The following is a 22,983-nucleotide window of genomic DNA, read 5'->3' on the forward strand; positions in this document are numbered from 1 at the left end:
ACATGTTATTCAACTATGTTTGGATCTTTTTATAGTCAGCCCTGCAGCTTTCCTCTGAATCCAGCTCCACAAGGCCCACTGGTTATTGAGTGTAGTGCGTGGCCCATGGGCATTCTCATCAATCTATATAGTGCACTACTTTGGACGAGGGCCCGTAGGGCTAGGATCAAAAGTAGTGCACCATGTAGAGGATAAGGAGCCATTTGGGACTCCACGTGAGCCTGACTGGGTCAGAGTCACAGAGGCCTTGTTTGAATGTTGTGAACTAAAGCTAAAGACGGGCCGACGGCATGAGGGATAACCTACATTCAGGCACGATGAAGGCAGTTGGTCGGTCACATGGCGAATTGCGTAAGACCAAATAGGCTTACTTCCAGGCAGATTATAGTGAGAGAGAGAGAGCGAGGGAGCACGATGAACCCGCTGCTGTTTTTTACAGTCTATGTCTGGCTGTTTGTGTGGGAGAAGAGAATAGGGGTGCCTGCACCTTTAAGAAGTGACAGGGCACTCCTCTTGCAGAGAGGGAGGGGGACTTTGTTTTTCTTTTTTTTTTTTTTTTGTACATGACTCATAGAATGTTATGGACGTGGATATGATGAACAGATATAACATGTTTGCAAACACTTAAACTCACCAGACAGACAGACCTATTCCTGCTTTTCATAGTTTAGGTTGGCAAGCTCGTTGATGGTGCTACCATGTCGTGTGTGTGTCTGGATGTCTGTTGTGTCTTGTGTAAGGAAAGCTTGTTCTTTCCAGACCAGTTGATGTCGCTATGGTGGTGTTGATGCAGCCACAATAAGGTCATTTTAGCTCTGAGCAATCCCCCGAGGACGAGTTTGATTTGTGTGATGTCTTGTATGTCTGTCTGCACGCAGTGTTTGTCCTGACCCACACGTAATTACAATAGGGGTGTAGCGGTTTACCAAACTACTCTGATTTTTTTACCAGACAAAATATCCATTTTACTATAATTACACAAAGAAAAACAGATGAACATGCTTAATGTTTCTAAAACAAGTAATGTATTACTTGAAAGAAGTAATGTGGTATATTGCTCGATTTAATATTCTGTGACCGGAGTATTTTAACAAATGTTTAGCTGCCCCTTTAAGGTAACTTGGTAACAGGGCCACTCAAGTCATCACATGTGCCTGTGACAATGTCACTAGTAGAGGCCAACGATGCCTCTTTTTGTTAGCTGTGAGAGCAAACTCAAACATTGAAAAGCAACCGAGCTTGTGAACAAAACTATGTAAATAGCCAAGAAACACAAGGACAAAGTGGTAGACTTAAGTAAATTAGACCAACTTTTATGCCTGTACCCATTGCTTCTATAAACAAATCTTTCAGTGCTCACAGCCCTCCAGACAGGCAGTGTTGCTGTGCGAGGTGGGATAGCTATAACGTTAGGATTAAGATTTCTTTGTGCGTTACCAGATATGAAACCAAACGACAGAAATACTTTGAAAACTGCTACTGCAGCATTTATTTTGCAAAAATCACAACTCCCACTTGTACCCATACTTGACTGTTTTTATGTAGCACTCAAACTGTGGAGTCCAAAGTGTTACCACGTGCCAACATGGCTGTTGAGTTAGACATTCTTACCCGCCAGTGCCAAAATATACCCCTGTTTGGCAGGTGGCCGGTGCTCATTTTCTATTGCTTTCAATTCTACCTAACAGGAGTTGTTTTTAGATTCATATCTATTCATTCATAGGCTCAATGTGTTTGTGAAATACTGTTGCTTTGAGAATCATGTGCTCTCTGGGGACCTTTCTTCTCCCCGTGAACCCCTTCTCCATGTCAAAACACCCCCAGGTAAACCTATCTTGCTCCTGGAGAGCATGTTTGAAATGCAGGACAGGTCACCTGTGCAGGTAAGTGTCCGATCAACATGGCCCAGTAGGCTCTGGGCCCTTATCCACAAAGCGTCTGAGTAGCAGTGCTTATCTAGGATCTGTCCATATAATCTTATTCATTATGATCTACAAGCCAAAACTGATCCTTGATCAGCACTCCCTACTCTAAGACGCTTTGTGGAAATGGGCTCTGATGTTCTCCTCCTTCAGCTTTAGTGCTGCAGTGCACTGACTCAGGATAATGATAGGCCTATTCTGGTGCATTTCAATGTCCGATCCATTTTTTTTGCCTCTTCCAGAGACCAGCACCTCCTATCAGCCCAAGTAGCAGCTGTCTGTCTCAAAGCCTGAGACTAGCCAAGCATCCATTATGCACACCCACTGCCTTTGCTAACAGGATGTTTATATTTTTTGTAGTGTTTATTTATTTTTTCTCGCTCTCTTCCTCGTCTGTGCTCACCTCTCACAGGCTCCTCTTCATCTTAAGGAGAATCTCCACACAGCCTCATGTATTAATGTACTGTTGTGGTGCAATAACTTTCTTCCTTCAATCCCTTCAAATGCAATATGGAGAAATAGGTCCTTATCCTTCCTCCAACTGATGTTAAACTTGGTGTGAAATATATTGAGTGACGGTGGGGCATGTGAGTGTTGACCTAATGCAAATGAGTGTGAGATCCGTTTGTACCAATACTTTTGGCATCCCAATTTGCTCTAAGTGCAAAACTGTATTTTATATTCTTCTGCACCAAAACAATGGCAAGGAAATTGGGAGAGATGACTTTGAGGTGTGTCAAAGTTTTAAATAAGTAAAGCCCTCAAGCACTTACCGACCTCTTCCTTCTGTTACTAGTGTGTGTGAGAGCTTAGTCCTGATTGGTTCCCAGTCTCTTGTTTTATTACCATAATTGTAGCAGTTTGTTTATCCTGTCATGCTCGCTCAGCTTCCTTTATTACATGGCTGTTTGGCACATAACTGTAGCCTAGGCCTACATTAGGCTAGTTAGCATGAGAGGAACTAAGCTCGTTTTAGCCAAACTATGGAACAACAGGCTTGGTCTTATGTGCCCTGTCCTTCAATTATTCTGTGTGCTTCACAGGGCTCTGCCAAGACTCCTTCGTATGATTTAAGGACCCGAGTTGCTCATTTACAAATGGATCCACTACGTCCTTGCTCCTCCGTGCTTGCTGACCTGTCCGCTGGCTTTCCAGTCGAGCCATTTAGCTCGCAGGATCCTCGAAGCAAGTGGGTTGGTTTGGATTTCTTTGCGTGGGTGCTTCTCGTCTTTATGTCCGTTCCGTCTGTTCTCTCTTATTTCTGCCTTCCTTTTGTCTCTTCTTTCCCTGGCTTGTGTTGATACGTTCACCTTGGTATATCTGTTCATCAGTCTCTCAGCCTGACGCCAGGCCCCGTTAGCCCTTTTCTAGACGTTTCCATGCAACGTGTCCTCTCTGCAGTCCGCACCACATCCCGGGTCCTGTTGTTCAGCTGCACCCCTGGGCAGTGAATGGGAAAAAACCACCCGGACTGACTCTAGCTGCTCAGTGCTCAACTGTAATGTGGCGTCTCAAATGGCCCTCATCTGTTCCTCTCACACACTACAGGTCTATCTGTAATGTCCGTAATGACCATGTTATCTCGCCCCAAAGCAAGGGTACACTACAAAATAGTTGTTGTTTTTTGCCACAACAGTAATACTTCTGTTTGCCACATTTTTTCGTTATAGATCATTCTTATTGTTCATAATTCTTATCAAACCAGAATGTTTCCAACTAGACAAATCTTGATGTAAAAAGAAAGCAGTGTTGGGTAGCACATGGTGCATTAGACTGTCTGTTTAATCAGTCTGGAGATTACGAGCATGCTGGATTAGCAGACACCCACCACCACCACTAGATTAATGGGTTGGGATTGAAACGACAACACGCCTGCCTTCTCAGGAAGGCTTTATGTAGCTTATTGTTGAAGTTGGATATGGTTCACCCCCCCACACACACACACAATGAACGCCGTGCGGGTTGGATGGTAGTGTTTTCCTCATCAGGGTTGTGTTGATTTAGAAAAAAAAATGTTTTGCAACAGAAAATGAACATGAGCGTTTATTGGACAAGTCCAGGTAGTCCCTTCCTCTTTCACTTCTTCCATTTAGTGCCTGATGGACACAACCCAGCTGAATGTTTCAACTGATGTTACTGCAAGGATGTGCCAATGCATCTGACCAAGTTTAGGCCTATCCCAGGGCCAGAGGACAAGATGCTAGTGCCTTCCATTGCTACCGGATAGATCAATATAACTGGTTTGGGAATTTATATTGGGCTTTACTAAAACAATTCCAAGCACATTGACTGAATAGTTCGCTAGGGCAACCACCAGAAAAATAGTTTAGTTTAAATAAGCCGGTGGGCCTCGTCCTTTCACGGGTACAAGACACGCCTGAAGTGGCATTGAAATGTCTTGTTCTTGGCTCGTTAATGTTTCCTATGATTCATTGAAAATGGAACCTGCTATGTAACACACCCACAGCATGGCTGCACAACACAATGACAAGAAATAGCTACAGAGTGAAATTATAAAGTAGTTGTAAGACTCATTCTTACTCCAATGCAATCACATGTATGCGTAGAGCCCTTTTCACATCTGCAGTTGTCAGAAAGTGCTATACAGATACCAGCCTCAAACTTCAAAGAGCAAGCCATGCATAGGCAGACAATGGCATTAAGTAATTTTTGTTGCTCTCCGGGGAGGTTGGCCTCGGATCTCTTTGTTCTCTGTTACATTTGAAACAAGGGTTTCCCAGTGTGCACTTTGGGAGTCCTGGGATGTGCCCTTGGGATTTGGCACACATCAGGATGGTAGATGGTAACCAGGCTTTTTAATATTACCTGGCAATAGTCCCTTTTTTAAAATGCATGAATCTATTAATGTTCAAATTGGTATGGGGGTCAAGTCCTCCGTACTGTGTGTTTGCAGTCACGATGACACTGTGTATGCAGTAGTGCTGTCCAGAGTCATTCACACTCTGCGGTAGTAGGAAAATACCATACAAATACTAGTTAACCACCACACATGTCTCTGCCTGTGGCGATGTGACTGCAATGATTTGAAGCATAGCCGTTCTCTCTCCCTCACCCTCTTTCTCACTCTCTCGTTCACCATCTCTCACCGCTGTGTTTGCTTTTCACCACTGGAGTCAAGGGAACCGAACTGGCTCCGAGCCTCCCGTCCAAAGATGATTGAGGCACTCTTAGAAAACCAGCATAACTTAAAGCCTAGGAAGAATACCCCTGAAAGATGGATGGGGTACAGACGGTCATGTTCATGTGTGGTTTCAGGGCATGGTAGGCTACTAGGTTTAGACTGTCTTCTGAAATGAATGAAATGGAGTCTCCGTTTATATAATGTTATATGATACGACATCAGTCTTATTTACAATCCAGGGGGATTGGAAAACATGTCAACAAGAGGCTCCTCTTCATGTACATCTTTTTTTTTTTCAGATTGAGTTGTTTGTGCAGAAGACAGAGTAGGCCTATATTTGGTGCTCTCTTTTGAAACTTTCTGTGAGAAGGTGGCAGAGCTACAGTGGCGTTTTAGACCACAAGACATCCCGAAAATCAGTATTCTCACAAAAACGTGTGTGTGGCGTCTGAATGGTTTGAGCTACAAATGAATGACAATGGAAAGGGGGTGACTCACAAACACGATTGTGTTCTCCGTTTTGCTCTACGGCCCCCACAAGTGTCCGAGGCCTCGTCTGAAGGTAACCCATACAAACAAATGAACGTATGGAGGTAGTTTTGTGCCCCCAAAAATATGGGGTTAAATACACTAGGTGTACCAAACATTAGGAACACCTTCCTAATATTGAGTTGCGTGTGTCCCAAAAAAAGACATATTTCCTTGGCATTCTCATACAGTACCAGTCAAAAGTTTGGACACAAAATCAAAATATATTTGAGATTCTTCAAAGTAGCCACCCTTTGCCTTGATGACAGTTTCGCACACTCTTGGAATTCGCTCGACCAGCTTCATGAGGTAGTCACCTGGATTGCATTTCAATTAACAGATGTGCCTTGCTAAAAGTTAATTGGTGGAATTTCATTCCTCAATGCATTTGAGCCAATCAGTTGTGACAAGGTATGGATGGTAGAAGATATTGGTAAAATACCAAGTTCATATTATGGCAAGAACAGCTCAAATAAGCAAAAAGAAAGAACAGTCCATCATTACTTTAAGACATGAAGGTCAGTCAATCCGGAAAATTTCAAGAACTTTGAACGGTTCTCCAAGTGCATTCGCAAATACCATCAAGTGCTATGATGAAACTGGCTCTCGCAAGGACCTCTACAGGAAAGGAAGACCCAGAGTTACCTCTGCTGCAGAGGATAAGTTCATTAGAGTTACCAGCCTCAGACATTGCAGCCCAAATAAATGCTTCAGAGTTCATGTAACAGACACATCTCAACATCAACTGTTCAGAGGAAACTACGTGAATCAGGTCTTCATGGTCAAATTTCTGCAAAGAAACCACATCTAAAGGACACCAATAAAAAGAAGAGACTTGCTTGGGCCAAGAAACACGAGCAATGAACATTAGATGGGTGGAAGTCTGTCCTTTGGTCTGAGTCCAAATTGGAGATTTCTGTTACCAACCGCTGTGTCTTTGTGAGACGCAGAGAAGGTGAACAGATGATCTCCGCATGTGTGGTTCCCACCGTGAATAATGAAGGTGGGGTGCTTTACTGGTGACATGGTCTGTGATTTATTTAGAATTCAAGGCACACTGAACCAGCATGGCTACCACAGCATTCTTCCACGATACGCCATCCCATCTGGTTTGTGCTTAGTGGGAGTATCAATTGTTTTCAACAGGACAATGACCCAAACACACCTTCAGGCTGTGTAAGGGCTATTTGACCAAGGAGAGTGATGGAGTGCTGCATCAAATGACCTGGCCTCCAGGTTTTGTACCCTCAACTTTCTAGCACGCTATCGACTGTGCCCAAAGGTATTAATTGGGGTTGGGGCCGATTGTGGCTAAAACACTATCAATTGGAATCTTTAACAAGTGGAAAGGGGAAAAAGTATTATTATTAGTTTTTCACAAGAAAAAAAATCTCCTTAGCTATCATTCTTGAATTCCACTGATTTCAAAACTCTGTCCTCCAGAGAGTGGAGAGCATACACATAACGTTAGCTAGCGAGCCAGCCAGCTAACGTTAGCTAGCTAACAGTACACTTGACATTAGGTTTGTGCAGTTTTACTACACGATACATTTGAGGGGGGGGAAACACGTTTGACATGATTACCTAGACATACTGACCAGCTCAAATAGACAGACGCGTGCTATATGGCAGATCAATCCAAACTCACCTCTCTGCATGTCCAGCCCACTCATTATGGTCTATCTCTTTTTATTTGCCTAGGTAAAGGTTAAAAAAAAATATATATATATATATGTACAGTGGGGCAAAAAAGTATTTAGTCAGCCACCAATTGTGTATGTTCTCCCACTTAAAAAGATGAGAGGCCTGTAATTTTAATCATAGGTACACTTCAACTGTAGCACAGTTGGTAGAGCATGGCGCTTGTAACGCCAGGGTAGTGGGTTCGATTCCCGGGACCACCCATACGTAGAATGTATGCACACATGACTGTAAGTCGCTTTGGATAAAAGCGTCTGCTAAATGGCATATATTATTATTATTATTATTATAACTATGACAGACAAAATGAGAAAAACAATCCAGAAAATCACATTGTAGGATTTTTAAAGAATTTATTTGCAAATTATGGTGGAAAATATGTATTTGGTCACCTACAAACAAGCAAGATTTCTGTCTCTCACAGACCTGTAACATCTTCTTTAAGAGGCTCCTCTGTCCTCCACTCGTTACCTGTATTAATGGCACCTGTTTGAATTTGCTATCAGTATAAAAGACACCTGTCCACAACCTCAAACAGTCACACTCCAAACTCCACTATGGCCAAGACCAAAGAGCTGTCAAAGGACACCAGAGACAAAATTGTAGACCTGCACCAGGCTGGGAAGACTGAATCTGCAGTAGATAAGCAGCTTGGTTTGAAGAAATCAACTGTGGAAGCAATTATTAGGAAATGGAAGACATACAAGACCACTGATAATCTCCCTCGATCTGGGGCTCCACGCAAGAGCTCACCCCGTGGGGTCAAAATCATCACAAGAAAGGTGAGCAAAAATCCCAGAACCACACGGGGGGACCTAGTGAATAACTTATCAACAGTTGTAACAAGTTGTCCAGCGTAGTAAATCCTCACTGGTACCCTAGTTTTTAGAAAGACCCATATGCGCACAGGCAATATAGATAATGCTGCAGGCAGCACAGACAAACAAATACATGTTTTAAAACTGATAATTGATTGTGTGGCGCAAGAATGAATTCAATTCATTGATTATTGAATGTTACGATGGACACAGCTTTGTAGAACGAAAACATACACCACCTCTGCTCAACAACCTCTGAGGTGCTGTAGTTCGCGGACGATATTGTGCCTATCACCCTCACGGCAGTCAAGCAATGCATCCGCCAGCAGTTGTTCACAAACTCGCCTGGTTGCGGCCATAATTAGACCGTATTTCAAATGCACCAAGAAATGCTCTTATTTTTATGCCTAGCAATCAACAAACAAATGTTAATTGTTTAAGCATACGCTTTTACAAGTCTGTCGCATATTACAGCTTGAACAAATCCCCTTATTGTGACCAGGAGGTTTGTGAGTTTTCTGTTCATCGTTCACCGGTAGGGGGGTCCCGCGTGCTCTGGGTATTACTTACTCAAATGAACTAAATGAGTCGAAAGAGTAGTTATTTTGACCGAACAAGTCGAAAAGATCAGCAGAACTTCCCGTGTGTGTGTGTGCTCCTGAAAAGACACTCTCTCTCTCTGTGTGTGTGTGTGTGTGTGTGTGTGTGTGTGTGTGTGTGTGTGTGTGTGTGTGTGTGTGTGTGTGTGTGTGTGTGTGTGTGTGTGTGTGTGTGTGCCAGTGTCTCATCCACACCTGCATGTGTTAGACATAAGTTATCCGAACCTGACCAGTTTCTTTCCCCTTCAGAGGTTATAACCTGGATTGCGTTTCTAGTGGACAGTGCTTCTTTTCAAAATAAACGTGTGTGTTCCTTCATGGTTGAGCGCTTTATTCATTGTGGCTGCAGGTGAACACCTTGCCTGAGTCTGCATTCTGCATATAAATGACCTCTAAGCCATTTGATTGGCCAAATGTCCCTCTGCTGGACAATTTAAAGGGAAGTGTGGACTGTGGATGGTTTCCCCACCCCCACCTACTTATATTAACATGTGGTTACTACCCTACCTCCCTTTTAAGAGGAGCTCCTAGGTCTACAGTTAGAGATGCTGGGGACAGCAGGGGAACTGGTTAGTGGTTATAAAACCTGGTCATGTCACTGTGAAATGAGTTCTGCTGCTGCTCGAGAAGGAATTGAAGAACCCTTAGATGGCGTGTGTGCTCAAGAGGAGGGGTCGGCTAGAGGGGAGCAGGTCACACATGTAAAACATCTGTCACAGTATCAGGAACAAGATAACAGCATAGCTGGTCTCGGCTCTATTGTAACACAAATACCACAGCTCATATTCTCTTTTGTGTGTATGAAAGGTTAGGCGTGTTTAGTGTCTGGTTTGGATGAACTGGCTAACGTGTGACGCTGTAGCAACATGTTATGGAGAAAGAAAAGTTCTAACCAAGTAAAGTGAAGCCTCCCTCATACACGGTACATAATAGAGCCTGTGTGTGAGAAGTAGCTGTGGTATTCAGTGTAAATAGAATAGATTGGCTGCTCAGGTATCCTGTTGCCTGCAGCAGAGAGAGGAGAGTGACTTGTTTTAAAGGGCAGCTCCCTCTGTTCACTACTCCGGAGCTGTCAATGTGAGCCACTTTGTTTGTGTCGCCGTGTCTGTTTTTGTGCGACATGTGGGCAGTGTGTTTTTGAGTCAGAGGCGCAGAGACCTAGTGAGCTTTGTTCGTTCAACAAACCAGATGTCGCATCGCCTTCTCAGTTTCTCCTCCCGCTCTTTAACAGATACAGGAAGTGGGTATGCGTGTGCATGTGCGTGTGTGGCGATGTGTTTCCTGTTGTGCATCACACTCCAGTCGAGCTAAGGTGGCTGACAGACCAGTTTGTGTGTCTGGGAGCTGAGAAAAGGAAGGAGTGCCGCCATTGTGAACTGTGGTGTATCATTTCCCATAGGGTTTGATTTCTTGTTGACCTGCGCCTCTCTCCTCCATGTTACGCTCGCTTGGTTTCTTTCTGTGTTTGGATATTCTGTTTTTATTAGGCCTTACTAGTCCAGTGGGAGCATTTTATAGTAACGTGATCATCTATGATAATATTTCTTCACCCCAGGCTAATAAAGGCCCATGTGACTCACAGCGTATACCCATTGGACTACCCAATGCACCTTGGTAAAAAAAATTAAACGAGCATAGATAAGCTAACCAGGGACAGTGCTACCAACTAATACAAAATGGAGCCTTTATTAGTCAATCAACCTCTATTATTATATTATTATTATAAAAAATACATTTAAAAAAGGATGTGGATTTTCTATTTCAGGCCAAGCAGCATGTCCTCTCTTGCTCTGCTTGTCAGATTCTTCAGGTCCTACAGAATTACTTTGGGACATCAGTCTGATTAACGCTTTATCGGCGAGAACTCCTCTGACCTTTTGCGAGACAAAGGGTTGATGGAATATGACATTTGGATGCTCTATATCAAGGTTGCCATTTTTCAGTCTTTCAGAACCTAGCAGCCTTGGGCTTTGTCTCCCTACCCTTTGCATGGCGTTCGTCAAAGTGATCTTCTGCTGAACAAGCTCTACGACAATTTATTCCATTGAATAGCGAGTTGAGTAGCGAGGCCTATTTGAGACGGCCTACGGTTCAATGGAGCACGTGCTTGTTTGTATGGATGTACTGGATAGGGTTGGATGCGGTCAACATTTCGGCTACGGTTGCCTACCATAGTAATAAAGTACTTGGAGGCACAGCGGAGGTGTGAGCTAGTATGCTCATCAGTTCCTGGTCAGTTCTTGGTAGCTGCAGCACACCCTTGGTTTCATTTAGAGTGTGCTGCTGCCCCGCCTCCTTCTCCTCCCCCTATCCCAATAGGCTTAGCCCGAGCTCGGTGTGTGTGACGAGCTCTTCTCATCCCGTCTCTGTGTGCTGTCTCAGTACCTGCAGCAGAGTCCCTCCCTCCTCCTATAGTCCCGTCTATCCCTCCCTCCTCTCTCTCTCTCTCTCTCTCTCTCCCACCCCATCATCTGTAACTGGCAGCGCCCGCAGAGCCGGGCCCATAATGAAAGGGCTCCAGTGTGTGGGTGGCAGTGTGAATAAGGCTAATGTGCCTAGTGTGTTTGTGCTCGCATGCCTATATGGCACTTTTCTGATTGCTTGTGAATGGGTGTAGTTCGCAAGGTTTGTGTGCAAGGTTTGTGTGTATTTGTCTTCTGCTGCGCATGGTGGTCTTGGCCTATTTCATTTTAATGTCTAATGTACTTGTTCCCTCCTTTGTTGTTTTAGAAAACACTGACTTTTAGTAACTTACTCGGTTTCAGTTGGAAATGGTGGGGGTTGAGGAACTGACTGTTACAATGATCTAAAAATAAAAGAGATGACGCTGCTATTAATTTGGTCTCCATATCGCTTAGTCTCAAGTATTATTATAGTTAAGGGGGAGGGGTGGCGTTCTCAGTCCCCCAGGAGCATGCTTCATCCCTGGGCCAAATGAGTCCTGTTTCTGCTGCTCTGTGGAAGAAAGGTCTGCTGGATGGAAAATGAGATTACAGGGCAGAGAGCGAGGAGAAGACCGGCTGGTTGGGGCTCAGGCTATCTGCTGCCTCAGGACCACTGGGGACTGCACCGCGATGGTCCACTAAACTGTACCACCCCAGGCTCGAATCCTCTAGAAACACAACATCTTCATATCGCAGTGGATTTTTATTTGCTGTAGGCTACTACCCCCGTAATTGTACCTCACAGCTAGGAGTGGGTTTATTACAAAATGGAGGCAGGCGGGCGTTGTGACCAAGGAATTACAATGCTTTTGAGTCCTTTTTTTTTAAGACCAGGCCGTAAACCAATTGATTTTTGCATGCTAGACATCTGTGCCCTCCAAACTTGGAGGTTGGCAGATTTGACACACTAGAAATATACACTAAACTAAAGGCCTACACACTGCTACACAATACAACTATTAAAATGTAATTATAAATGGTGTAATTCAAAGGTTACACGCGAGAAAGTGGAAACAAAAGCAAAGCAATGGGTGTAAGTGGACAGGATTTTGGCATCAGATTTTAAGACGTCTCGCTATGTTTTCCTCAAGTTGACACCCTCACGTGGTTTCTCTTAGACCACAACAACTCGGGACTACATTTGATATAGCATGTCATTTTACGGAGAAAAGGGAAGTCAACAGAAACCATGTATGTTAACCATATTAGCATGACATCAGTCATGGGGCCGCAGATACCTCAATATTTGCACATTTTCTCAGTGGGGTCGGGGGTAGTGTATCAATCTGTCTATGAATTAGGCTTTACTTAAGATTCTCATGTAATCCTAAACCTGTTGAAAGCGCTTTAAAGGCTACAAGCCCTGATGCTCCCTGCGTGAGCCTCCTTCCCCTGTCGCGTGCTTAGGCCTATATGTACACACAGTTTATCAGGTACACCCAGCTAGTATTGTGTCAGTCCCCCCTATGCCTCCAGAACAGCCTGAACTCTTCAGGGTATGGAAACATTTCTCAATTGATATCAAGGGAAAAAATTGTGCCAGGTAAATGTTCCGTACACCATTATACCACTGCCACCAGTCTGTACCGTTGACACCAGGCAAGGTGGGGCCATGGACTCATGCTGTTTACGCTAAATCCTGACTCTGCCATCAGCATGACGTAACAGGAACCGGGATTCGTCGGACCAGGCAATGTTTTTCCACTCCTCAATTGTCCAGTGTTGATGACCACGTGCCCACTGGAGACGCTTCTTGTTTGTAGCTGATAGAAGTGGAACCCAGGGAGGTCGTCTGCTGCAACAGCCCATCCGTGACAAGGATCGACCAGTTGTGCGTTCCGAGATGCCTTTCTGAACACAACTGTTATTTGTCCGTTTTGAGGCCTGCATGTTAGCTTGCACAATTCTTGCCGTTCTCCTTCGATATCTCATCAACAAACTGTTTTCACCCACAGGACTGCCAATGACTGGATGTTCTTTGTTTGTTTGCACCATTCTTGGTAAACCCTAGACACTGTCGTATGTGAAAAGCCCAGGAGGCCGGACCTTTCGCAGATACTGGAACCGCCAATTATACCGCCCCAAAAGTTATTTAAGTCACTCGTTTTGCCCATTCTAGCGTTCAATCGAACAGAAACTGAATGCCTTGATGCCTGTCTGCCTGCTATAATAGATATATAGATATATAGCAAGCCATGGCCACTTGACTGTAGGAGCAAACCATTTCTGTGAACGGTGTGGTGTACCTAATACACTTTCCACTGAGTATGTGTTTGTGTTAATTCCAAGGAGGCACTAATGCGTTGGAGATAATCTTGTTGTTTTCTGACATTGTCTGTGGACAACAATACACATTCCTGGACCGGTGGGCTGTGCCATGGAGGAAGCCACTGGGTTCTTGTTGAGTTTATTTTCCGGCAGGCAGGACAGATGCTGGGAGTCGGGGAAGAGAGAGCAGTCTACTGGGCTCTGCTCAGGGTTTGTTTGGAAAGAGGATTCCTGCCCCAACGCTGCCGTGGTAAGGATTTGCCCTGCCAGAAGCTCAGACTCTCGGGCTCCTCGGCCTTCCTCCCCCCCTCCTCAGCCCCCTTGTCCCTTCTCATTCAACAGCCTAGAAAGTTGACTGGATGCTCAGAGGTGGAATAAGAAGACACACACATTTGGTATTGGCTAGGTCTACTCATGCAAAATCAACTGGAACTACTGACAGCTTGTTACGAGTATATTAGTCAGCGTGGGTACTGGACATGGTGCATGCATAGACCGAAATCAAAATGCATGGATACGTACCAGTCTTTCCCACACACACAAAACAAGGCATGAGAACATCGACACCCATACACTTTTTCCAATTGTTACACAGAAACTAATTTCTTTCATTCACAACGCCCACTCCTAGTCTTCTACCAAGGCCTGAGACTCATTCATCACGCACACGTACACGCACACAGGCTGCTCTGTTTCCTCTTCCAGTTTCAGCATCAACAGCCAACCAGATTGGCCGAGTAGAATTACTGGCAGTTCACATGGTCCACTAGGCTAACTAACCCCATCAGCTGATTGAGACTCTCCGGCAGTCAGACTGATGTTATATCCAGGCAACAGCCAAAGGCTACTTAACAAATGGCACCCTATTCCCTATATAGTGCACTACTTTTTACCAGAGTCTGCGGTAGGGAATGGGATGCCATTAGGAACACTAAGAGTCATCTTGGGTTTCTCCCTTCCCTGTTGGTCCTATGGCAAAAGTCCACGGCTAAAGTAATGCACTATATAGGAAATGGGATGCCATTTGGAATGCTGCTGATATAGGGTTAGTTTCATTTACATTTAATCCCCAATCCTTATTTCAACCACAGTCCTTTCAGCCGCTGAATTGCCTTAAAACATTTTTTAAAAACATGTTTTATTCTCGATCATTCTATTTCATCGGTACACAAATCTTTCCCTTTATGTGATTGTAATGTGCTCGTCTTTGTCCACACTTTTTTACATTGGCAACTGATACAAGCCCAGGCAACAAACAATTGGTCATCTCCCTTGCCAAAATCAGACACAGAGAGGAGGCCAGGCTAGGATTGGTACATTGAGCCGGTCTCCTCCAGGGCTGGTGCTAAGCCTAGAGTGAGGGAGGGCCCAGCCCAGACCTTGCGGTGAGCTAGCTGCAGCCCAGCAGCCTGCCTTGTCTGGCCTGCTCAATAATACATAGAGGAGAGCTGCTGCCGTTCAGATGGTGCAGTAGTCTGGAGGAGGAGTGGAGCCTAGCGCCCGTCTGTGAGACAGCAGCCCAGCCGTCACAGCTCCCACTTCTATTGAAAACATTTATGTAATGTGTAGGCCTTCCACGAACTGGAATAGGCGCTTGGTTTGCGTGGCAAAAGATGTTCAAAGGGTAGGCTAGCCGAGTCATAGCTTACAACCTATGGAGGCAATTTGTATTACTGATTCTGATATTAACTCCACCGCAAGGTTGTTTTGTCCTTCTGAAAATCTATAATGGATTATTGTGTGAGCCACGATTTTAATGTCCGTAACAGATTTAGTTCTGTAAGCTCTGTCATCCTTTTCATACAACAAATAAAGGATGGCTGGTAAGATTGATTCGTACACCACCTCTTTTTGACCCATCTAGGCCTATGTATTTGTTAGTATCGACATCTATATTTTAAGGTTGTATGTGAATAGGGCCGACGTCCCTGCGTCTGTCTGCTTATATGGCCAGTATAGACTTTGTTGTGTACAGTGTTTGTTGTCTAAGCGTAGACTAGGAGCCTTGGCTTACTTTGATGTGGCTTGCTTTGATCGCTGCTCCCATCTGTTGTTGTAATATGCACAGCCCTCCCCTCCCCCTCTCGTTCAACAGAGTCACCGCTCTGCTGGGTGACGTCACCGTCCCTGTCGCTGGCCCCATCTTGTCACCAGCGTCACTGTCGTAATTAAGCTACTAGCACACAAGTACCCCTCACCGGAGCACGGTGTCCTCTCTACCCTGCTCTGCTCAGCTCTGTCTGGGTCATGTTTTTGTTGTTGTTATATTCTCTGACAGACAGGCAGGAGGTGAACAGTGGGAGTATGGTACACTGTAGGTAGCCCAAGGCTGGTTTTCAAGGCCTGTGTACTGTCTGAGTCTTTTGAGTAATGTTTGGGTTGTATTCTATGCAGGTAGATAGTCTATACTAAGCCTTACTCTCAATTACACCTAATGTTTTTATGAAGCAGCATGTAACCTAGGTTGAATACGACCCTACTGTCAAGTGTCGAGTGCTTGCTAACAGTGTCTGGGAGGAGGGAGACTTTGTCAAGCAAATTCCTATTGCGATTAAAATATTAATACGTCCGGTTGCCAAGGAACAGAGAGCATTTGGCCTTCGGTGGTAGTTGTATTGAGAGTTCACGAATCTCGATTTTCGATTTGAATATTCAAATGGTCCTTTTTTTGTAATTTTGCTTTCATTGACCTATATGGTCCAAAGGTGAATGGTAGAGCATGCAACACTGGCTTGAAACCTCCCCTGTGCAACAATCTAGAGGGTCACCTTTCCACCCATCACGACTTAGATTGACAGCCTACTTGATTTACCACCCATCAACAGTAGTATACATCAGTATATCAATTCTCTCTTAATTTAATTGTAAATGTTACAGCATTCAACAAAACTGAAATGTCACAATACGTAAGACTTAACATGGTTTGTTTGATTAATGAGAAGTCTGTTGACTGGAGATGACAGGAAAACAACGATGGTAGCGCCAACGTGATAGGTTGAATATGAACTAAAGGTAAAACAGCCTAATTATAGGTGCCAGGCTGTCACAGCCCTATCGAAGCCGGTGAAGAGAGAGAGCAGTGTGCTGTCAGGACAAGTCGTTTGAAGTCATTGGCACTGAAATACGTTCACATGGAGCCGAACCTGAAACTCTTCCTGTTCCACCTATCACCAGCTAAAGGCAAGATGTCTTCCTCTGTTGATGGCTGGCACCACTCTACGAAGGTGTTGCATTGCTAAGGAAAGATTCATCATAACATGCAGCTGCCCAGCCTCCCTGTGGGAACCCATGAAGGAATATGCTGTGGATTAGGACAAAAAATGAGTGGTGTGCAATGTTGGGGGATATTCCAGATAAAATCTAGTCAATTCAGGAAGTACACTAAAACTCAATAAAAATGGTATTAAATGAGGAACATGTGGAATTAAATGGAATTTGGTTTACTTTCTGAATTGAAATGGAATTGGCCCCAACCCTGGTGCGTCTGCGGCTAACATCCCTGGCCTAATATTTTATTATTATATATATTTGCAAACAGAATATATTATTTAGCTCAATATTTTCATCCGGACTGGATTTAAATGCCCCTCATGATCTCTTATCCGGCCATCTCTGGACAGCATGGTGATGTTTCTCTGGACAAGACTGAGCCAATAGGGACTTGTGGAATTGGAACATGCAGGGGAGTGGAGCCTCAAACTAGTATCTGAGTTCCTGCCTAACCCCTGTGGGTTGTGCAATCGGACACGCAATATTATTACAAACACGTCATTTTCCCCTTTCCCATCCTCCCACCCGGGTATCCTTCCCAATACCAACCCACAACAATTTCATAACACACACTCTTTATTCACACTCTGTTCTCCCTCTTCAACTCTCACCCTAATTCATATCTCTACTAATACATATCTCTAGTAATATCTCTGTTACTACTTCCTCTTTCTTCTGCTTTCACTCTCCCCTACTCCTTCTCTCCAGCTCATTATTTTGTCTTTATGTAATGACTCCAACATTCCAGCCCCACTTAACCCTGTTAAAGTCTCAGCAGCAGGGCTGTAGGACGAACCCCCCCCTTGGGCCCAGGCCACAGTCTGGTCTGGCGTCCCATTAGCACACATTCTGTGTCTCCGTTCACCTAGAAACAAGACGCCGGCCGGGGACGTCACAGAGCACAGAGAAGGCCCCGGGAATACAGGCCTACAGTCTTTTATCCCCGTCTGGTCTACACCCATTGAACCGTTTGCTTTGAATCATCTGTGGCCCAAATGTATTGCAGTATAGTCCTACCCCTTTCAAAAAACGCTGTGGGTGTTGCCAGGGTATTGCATCGAGTTATCTGTATTTTTTTTCCCCCCTGGAAAGCAGCTGTGCTTCTCTTTATACGGATTGAAGCTTCCATGTGTGTTTTATTAGCAGAGAAAGAGAGTAAATACTTTCCAGGAAGCCAGGCGCTAAAAGACAAACATAAACACAAACATGAAAAATTGGGTTGCGACATCATGTCTTGTCAATCTTAGTTTCCTGTTCCTTTCTAGAATTTTCCCAAAGTAACTCTCGCTGGGAACACCAGACCCTTGCCTGTTGCCCCATATTACAGAATCCTGACAACATATTCCAGAACCATGAGTTTTAAATCTGTGTTCCAGCATTCCTCAGCTGCCTGGTTACAGCAGAACAGACAGGGGGGGGTGACCTTCAGGGGTTAGATGTGTCTCCTTCCCCAGATAGGAAGGAATCCTCAACCTTGTTCTTTAACAAAGATTTTATTTTCCAGTGGAGGTCAGCCCCCGAAAGAAACAGTGTGCAAAAAAAGGAAATCATATGCAAAAACCATTGTCCTGAATAATAAAAGAATTATGTGTTATGAAGCTAGCAAATATGTAAACCAGATGTGTTCTACCTTTTTTGGTAGGGTTGTAAAAACAAGCCTTGTTGTTTTTGTCTGGGTCTGTGCCCCCAGTTAAAACATCCACAATTGTTTACAAGACTTCCAAATGCAGGACTCTGCTATTCTTCCCGACTTATCTCCTCTCTGCGAGACATTGACCTACATTGCAGTGAGGTCGAGAATGACACCAGTCACTCTCCCATCCGGCCATGTTTAGAACCTGTGGAATGTACTGGGCCAGGGTTGCATCTCAAATGCCACCCTATCACTCGATAGTTTACTACTATTAACATCAAACGTATGTCATTTGGGATGCAGACCAGGTTTTTGGTTGGCTTGTGATTACGTCTCTCATGGTGTCTATAGAATCAGGTATGTTATCGGAGGAGCCTTTCAGCCTGGCCGGCCGGCCACCATCATTCAACAGGCGTGATTTACTGGGTTCTACTGCCTTATCTCCACGCCAGTGGGCTAATGGTTTAGGGGAAAGAAGTATTGTGGAAGGGGATAGAGGACGGTGGGGAGGGGATATGGGGGAGGGATGGGGAGGGGGGAATATCGAGTATGGGGGAAAATGTAGACAATTTTCTGTTGAAATGTAGACAATGCCACTATTTGATTGCATTTCGATTGTGGACATTATTGTCCTTGTAGAGAAGCTGAAATGACAAGAAGCTGCAGTATGCAGGACACGAGTTTACCGTTGTCACATAAACCCCTTCTGATTCACAGACAGTCTTAATCACACAGTGATTCACATGAACTTTTTCCACATTTTGTTGTTACAAAGTGCGATTAACACCCTTAGATCAATGTCTAATTGGCATAATAAAAGAAATCCAAATTTATTTTGTAATTGGATGTCTCAATCCACCGCATCCGCACAAAAAGGTTTGGCCTACAAACTACACTGAACTAAAATATAAAGTGTTAGTCCCATGTTTCATGAGCTGAAAACTGGTGGATGGATTATCTTTGCAAAGGAAAAATGCTCACTAGCAGGGATGTAAACAAATTTGTGCACAAAATTTGAGAGAATCTTTTTTTGGGGACGATTTGTTGTTCCATGTCACGATTCTGTTATTCAATGTGTTTGTATGGGCTATAAGAAGTCATTTATTTATTTTAATCAAAACATTGTTTATACAGAACCAGTCAAAAGTTTGAACACAACTATTCATTCAAGGGTTTTTCTTTATTCTTACTATTTTCTACATTGACATCAAATCTATGAAATAACACAAATGTAATCATGTAGTAACCAAAAAAGTGTTAAACAAATCTAAATATATTTTAGGTTCTTCAGAGTAGCCACCCTTTGCCTTGATGACAGCTTTGCACATTCTTGGCATTCTCTCAACCAGCTTCATGAGGAATGCTTTTCCGACAGTCTTGAAGGAGTTCCCACATACGCTGAGCACTTGTTGGATGCTTTTCCTTCAATCTGCGGTCCAACTCATACTAAACCATCTCAATTGGGTTGAGGTCTGGTGATTGTGGAGGCCAGGTCATCTGATGCACCACTCCATCACTCTCCTTCTTGGCCAAATAGCCCTTACACAGCCTGGAAGTGTGTTGGGGCATTCTCTTGTTGAAAAACAAATGATAGTCCCACTAAGCGCAAACCAGATGGGATGGTGTATCGCTGCAGAATGCTGTGGTAACCTTGCTGATTAGGTGTGCCTTGAATTCTAAATAAATCACTGACAGTGTCACCAGCAAACCACCAACACACCACCTCCTCCATGCTTCATGGTGCGAACCACACATGCAGAGATCATCCGTTCACCTACTCTGCGAATCACAAAGACGTGGTGGTTGGAACCAAAAATCTCACATTTGGACTTATCAGACCAAAGAACAGATTTCCTCCGGGTCTAATGTGTTTCTTGGCCCAAGCAAGTCTCTTCTTCTTAATGGTGACCTTTTAGTAGTGGTTTCTTTGCAGCAATTTGACCCTGAAGGCTTGATTCACGTAGTCTCCTCTGAACAGCTGTTGAGATGTCTGTTACTTTAACTGCAGCCCAAATAAATGCTTCACAATCTGAGGTGCAGTTAACTCTAATGAACTTCTCTGTAGCAGAGGTAACTCCTGGGTCTTCCATTCCTGTGGCAGTCCTCATGAGAGCCAGTTTAATCATAGTGCTTGATGGTTTTTGCGACTGCGACAGCCACCACTATGCTTGAAAATATGGAGAGTGGTACTCAGTAATGTGTCGTATTGGATTTGCCCGAAATATAACACCCTGTATTCAGGACAAAAAGTGAATTGCTTTGCACATTTCTTGCAGTATTACATTACTGCTCTGTTGCAAACAGGATGCATGTTTTTGGAATATTTTATTTTGTACACCCTACCAATGGGTGCCCTTTGCGAGGCGTTGGAAAACCTCCCTGGTCTTTGTGGTTGAATCTGTGTTTGAAATTCACTGCTCGACTGAGGGACCTTACAGATTTTATATGTGGGGTACAGAGATGAGGTATTCATTCCAAAATCATGTTAAACACTACTATTGCACACTACAACATTAATTTATTATGCGAGTTGTTTATCACATATTTGCTCCTGATCTTATTTAGGCATGCCAAAACAAAGGGGTTGAATACTTACTGACATTTCAGCTTTTCAATTTTAATGAATTGTAGGCCGGTGACATAATCTTTCATCTTTAATAGTAGCATTTAGCGAGGGCCTTTGATATCTGTCCTCCATCACTTGGTCTAAACACACTTTTACATAGTAGAGGACTATGGTAGAGGAATCTGTAGGCCTGAGGATTGTAAGCCATTGTAGAGGATTGGCCCACCCTTGATCTGGCGTCATTATAAAACATGTTTTGAAGTGGCAAGCTGGGATTCAAACAACAAAGCAGGTCACCCCACCACTGTTTTAATGGATGTAGGCCTATATCATTCATTTAAAACGCATATTGCCCCTTTAAACCATGTTTCCCTGTCAGTGCTTATGGCATGTTGGTCTTAGTCGGTCAGTCAAATAAAATGTATGTCTTATGTCTTAGGGGGTGAAGCTGTTCAGGGTCCTGTTGGTTCCAGACGTGATGCATCACTCCCGCTTGATGTGCAGTAGCAGAGAGAACTGGAGTTTGACCATTTTTAGTCTGGTGTAGAGATCCTGGATAGCAGGAAGCTCGGCCCCATTGATATACTGGGCCGTGCGCACTACTCTATGTAGCGTCTTGTGGCTCGATGCCAAGCAGTTGCCATACCAAGCGGTTATGCAACCAGTCAAGATAACTCTCAATGGTGCAGCTGTGTAACTTTTGGAGGATCTGAAGGTCCATAACAATTTTTTTACAGCCTCCTGAGGGGGAAGAGGCCGTTGTAATGCCCTCTTCACGACTGTGTTGGTGTGTGTGGACCATGATAATTCATTCCTTGGTGATGTGGACAGCGAGGAACTTGAAGCTCTGGACCTGCTCCACTACAGCCTTGTGGATGGGGGTGTGCTCTTACCTTTCGTTTCCTGTAGTCTATGATCAGCTCCTTTTGTCTTGCTTTCATTGAGGGAGAGGGTTTTGTCCTGGCACAACACTGCCAGGTCTCTGACCCACCTCCCTGTAGGCTCTCATCGTCATCGGTGATCAGGCCTACCACCGCCGTGTCATCTGCAAACTCAATAATGGTGTTGGAGTCGCACCATTCAGAAGAGCCCTGATTATCTCCTTGTATTTTTCCAGCAGGAATGGAATGGGTTTGTAAATGCCCTTCCCAGACTTCTCCATTCCTCGCCCTCTTCTCTTTCACCAGCTTCTCTCTCGGCTCCTCACTCCCCTCTCCCTCAATTGTTTCCGCCTCTGCCTCTCGCCTCTCTTTCACTCCCGCCTTCTCACTCGTCTCTCTCACTCGTGCCGTCTTTGCTGCGCCATGAAGGCTAGTCATGTGATGGGAGGTGGGTGGGATCGTTATTTTTTCTCTCTCCCAGCACATCAAACCCTTTGTTCTCCACTAAACCCCGCCCATAGACAGACACACACACACACAGGCTGACTGGAAGAGCTACTCTCTCTTCCTATCTTTCCACCCTCCCTCGCTCTTTTGTTGCTGCTAAAAGCAGCATGAGTCTCCTGGCTCATCCCACACTGCTAATGGCATTTAGATATGCTCATGTATTTTAAAGAAGGGTGGATTATTTTTCTCCCCTTGCGCTCATTCCTTTACCCTTTTAATAGTCAGATGTTATTTCCTTCGATGGTTCAGTCCCTGTTACCTCAGCGACCATGACGATTACCACCCAGCCTTTTATATCCTGTGTTTTTGTTTTGCCTCACTGCTCGCAGTGTTCATTTCCTGGTTGGGCGGGTTTCTCGTTTGTGTGTATGTGTACACTACTGACTGACTTCTGAAAATATCTGGAATATTAATCAAAGTGTTCGATTTTTACATAAATCATAAGGCACGGGGTTTGACGTTGGAGTGGTGGGCTAGGTTGATGTTATCAGTGCTATATTGAGCATAAGATTCCGTTTTATTTCTCTCTGTCGTTTACCAGCCAGCCATCATCTTGTGGTCTGGTATTCCTTTATTATGGACATTACTACTGTCTATCTACACACACACACTACAAAACAGTAGGGCTGTGACGATACCAGTAGCGCAATATTATGTCCATGCCAAAAAGGATAATGCGATGCAGATCACACTCTTTGGTCCTT

The 22,983-nt window shown here is 44.3% G+C and overlaps 1 protein-coding gene across 4 annotated transcripts in view; it reads left to right on the plus strand.

Annotated features, from left to right (window-relative positions):
• LOC118365167 (KAT8 regulatory NSL complex subunit 1-like) overlaps positions 1-22,983 on the plus strand; it is a 75,887-nt gene that overhangs the window by 34,955 nt on the left and 17,949 nt on the right. The window lies entirely within an intron of this gene.

The sequence above is a fragment of the Oncorhynchus keta genome, chromosome 32 (genome assembly GCF_023373465.1).
Source record: "Oncorhynchus keta strain PuntledgeMale-10-30-2019 chromosome 32, Oket_V2, whole genome shotgun sequence".
In the NCBI taxonomy this organism is placed as follows: domain Eukaryota; kingdom Metazoa; phylum Chordata; class Actinopteri; order Salmoniformes; family Salmonidae; genus Oncorhynchus; species Oncorhynchus keta.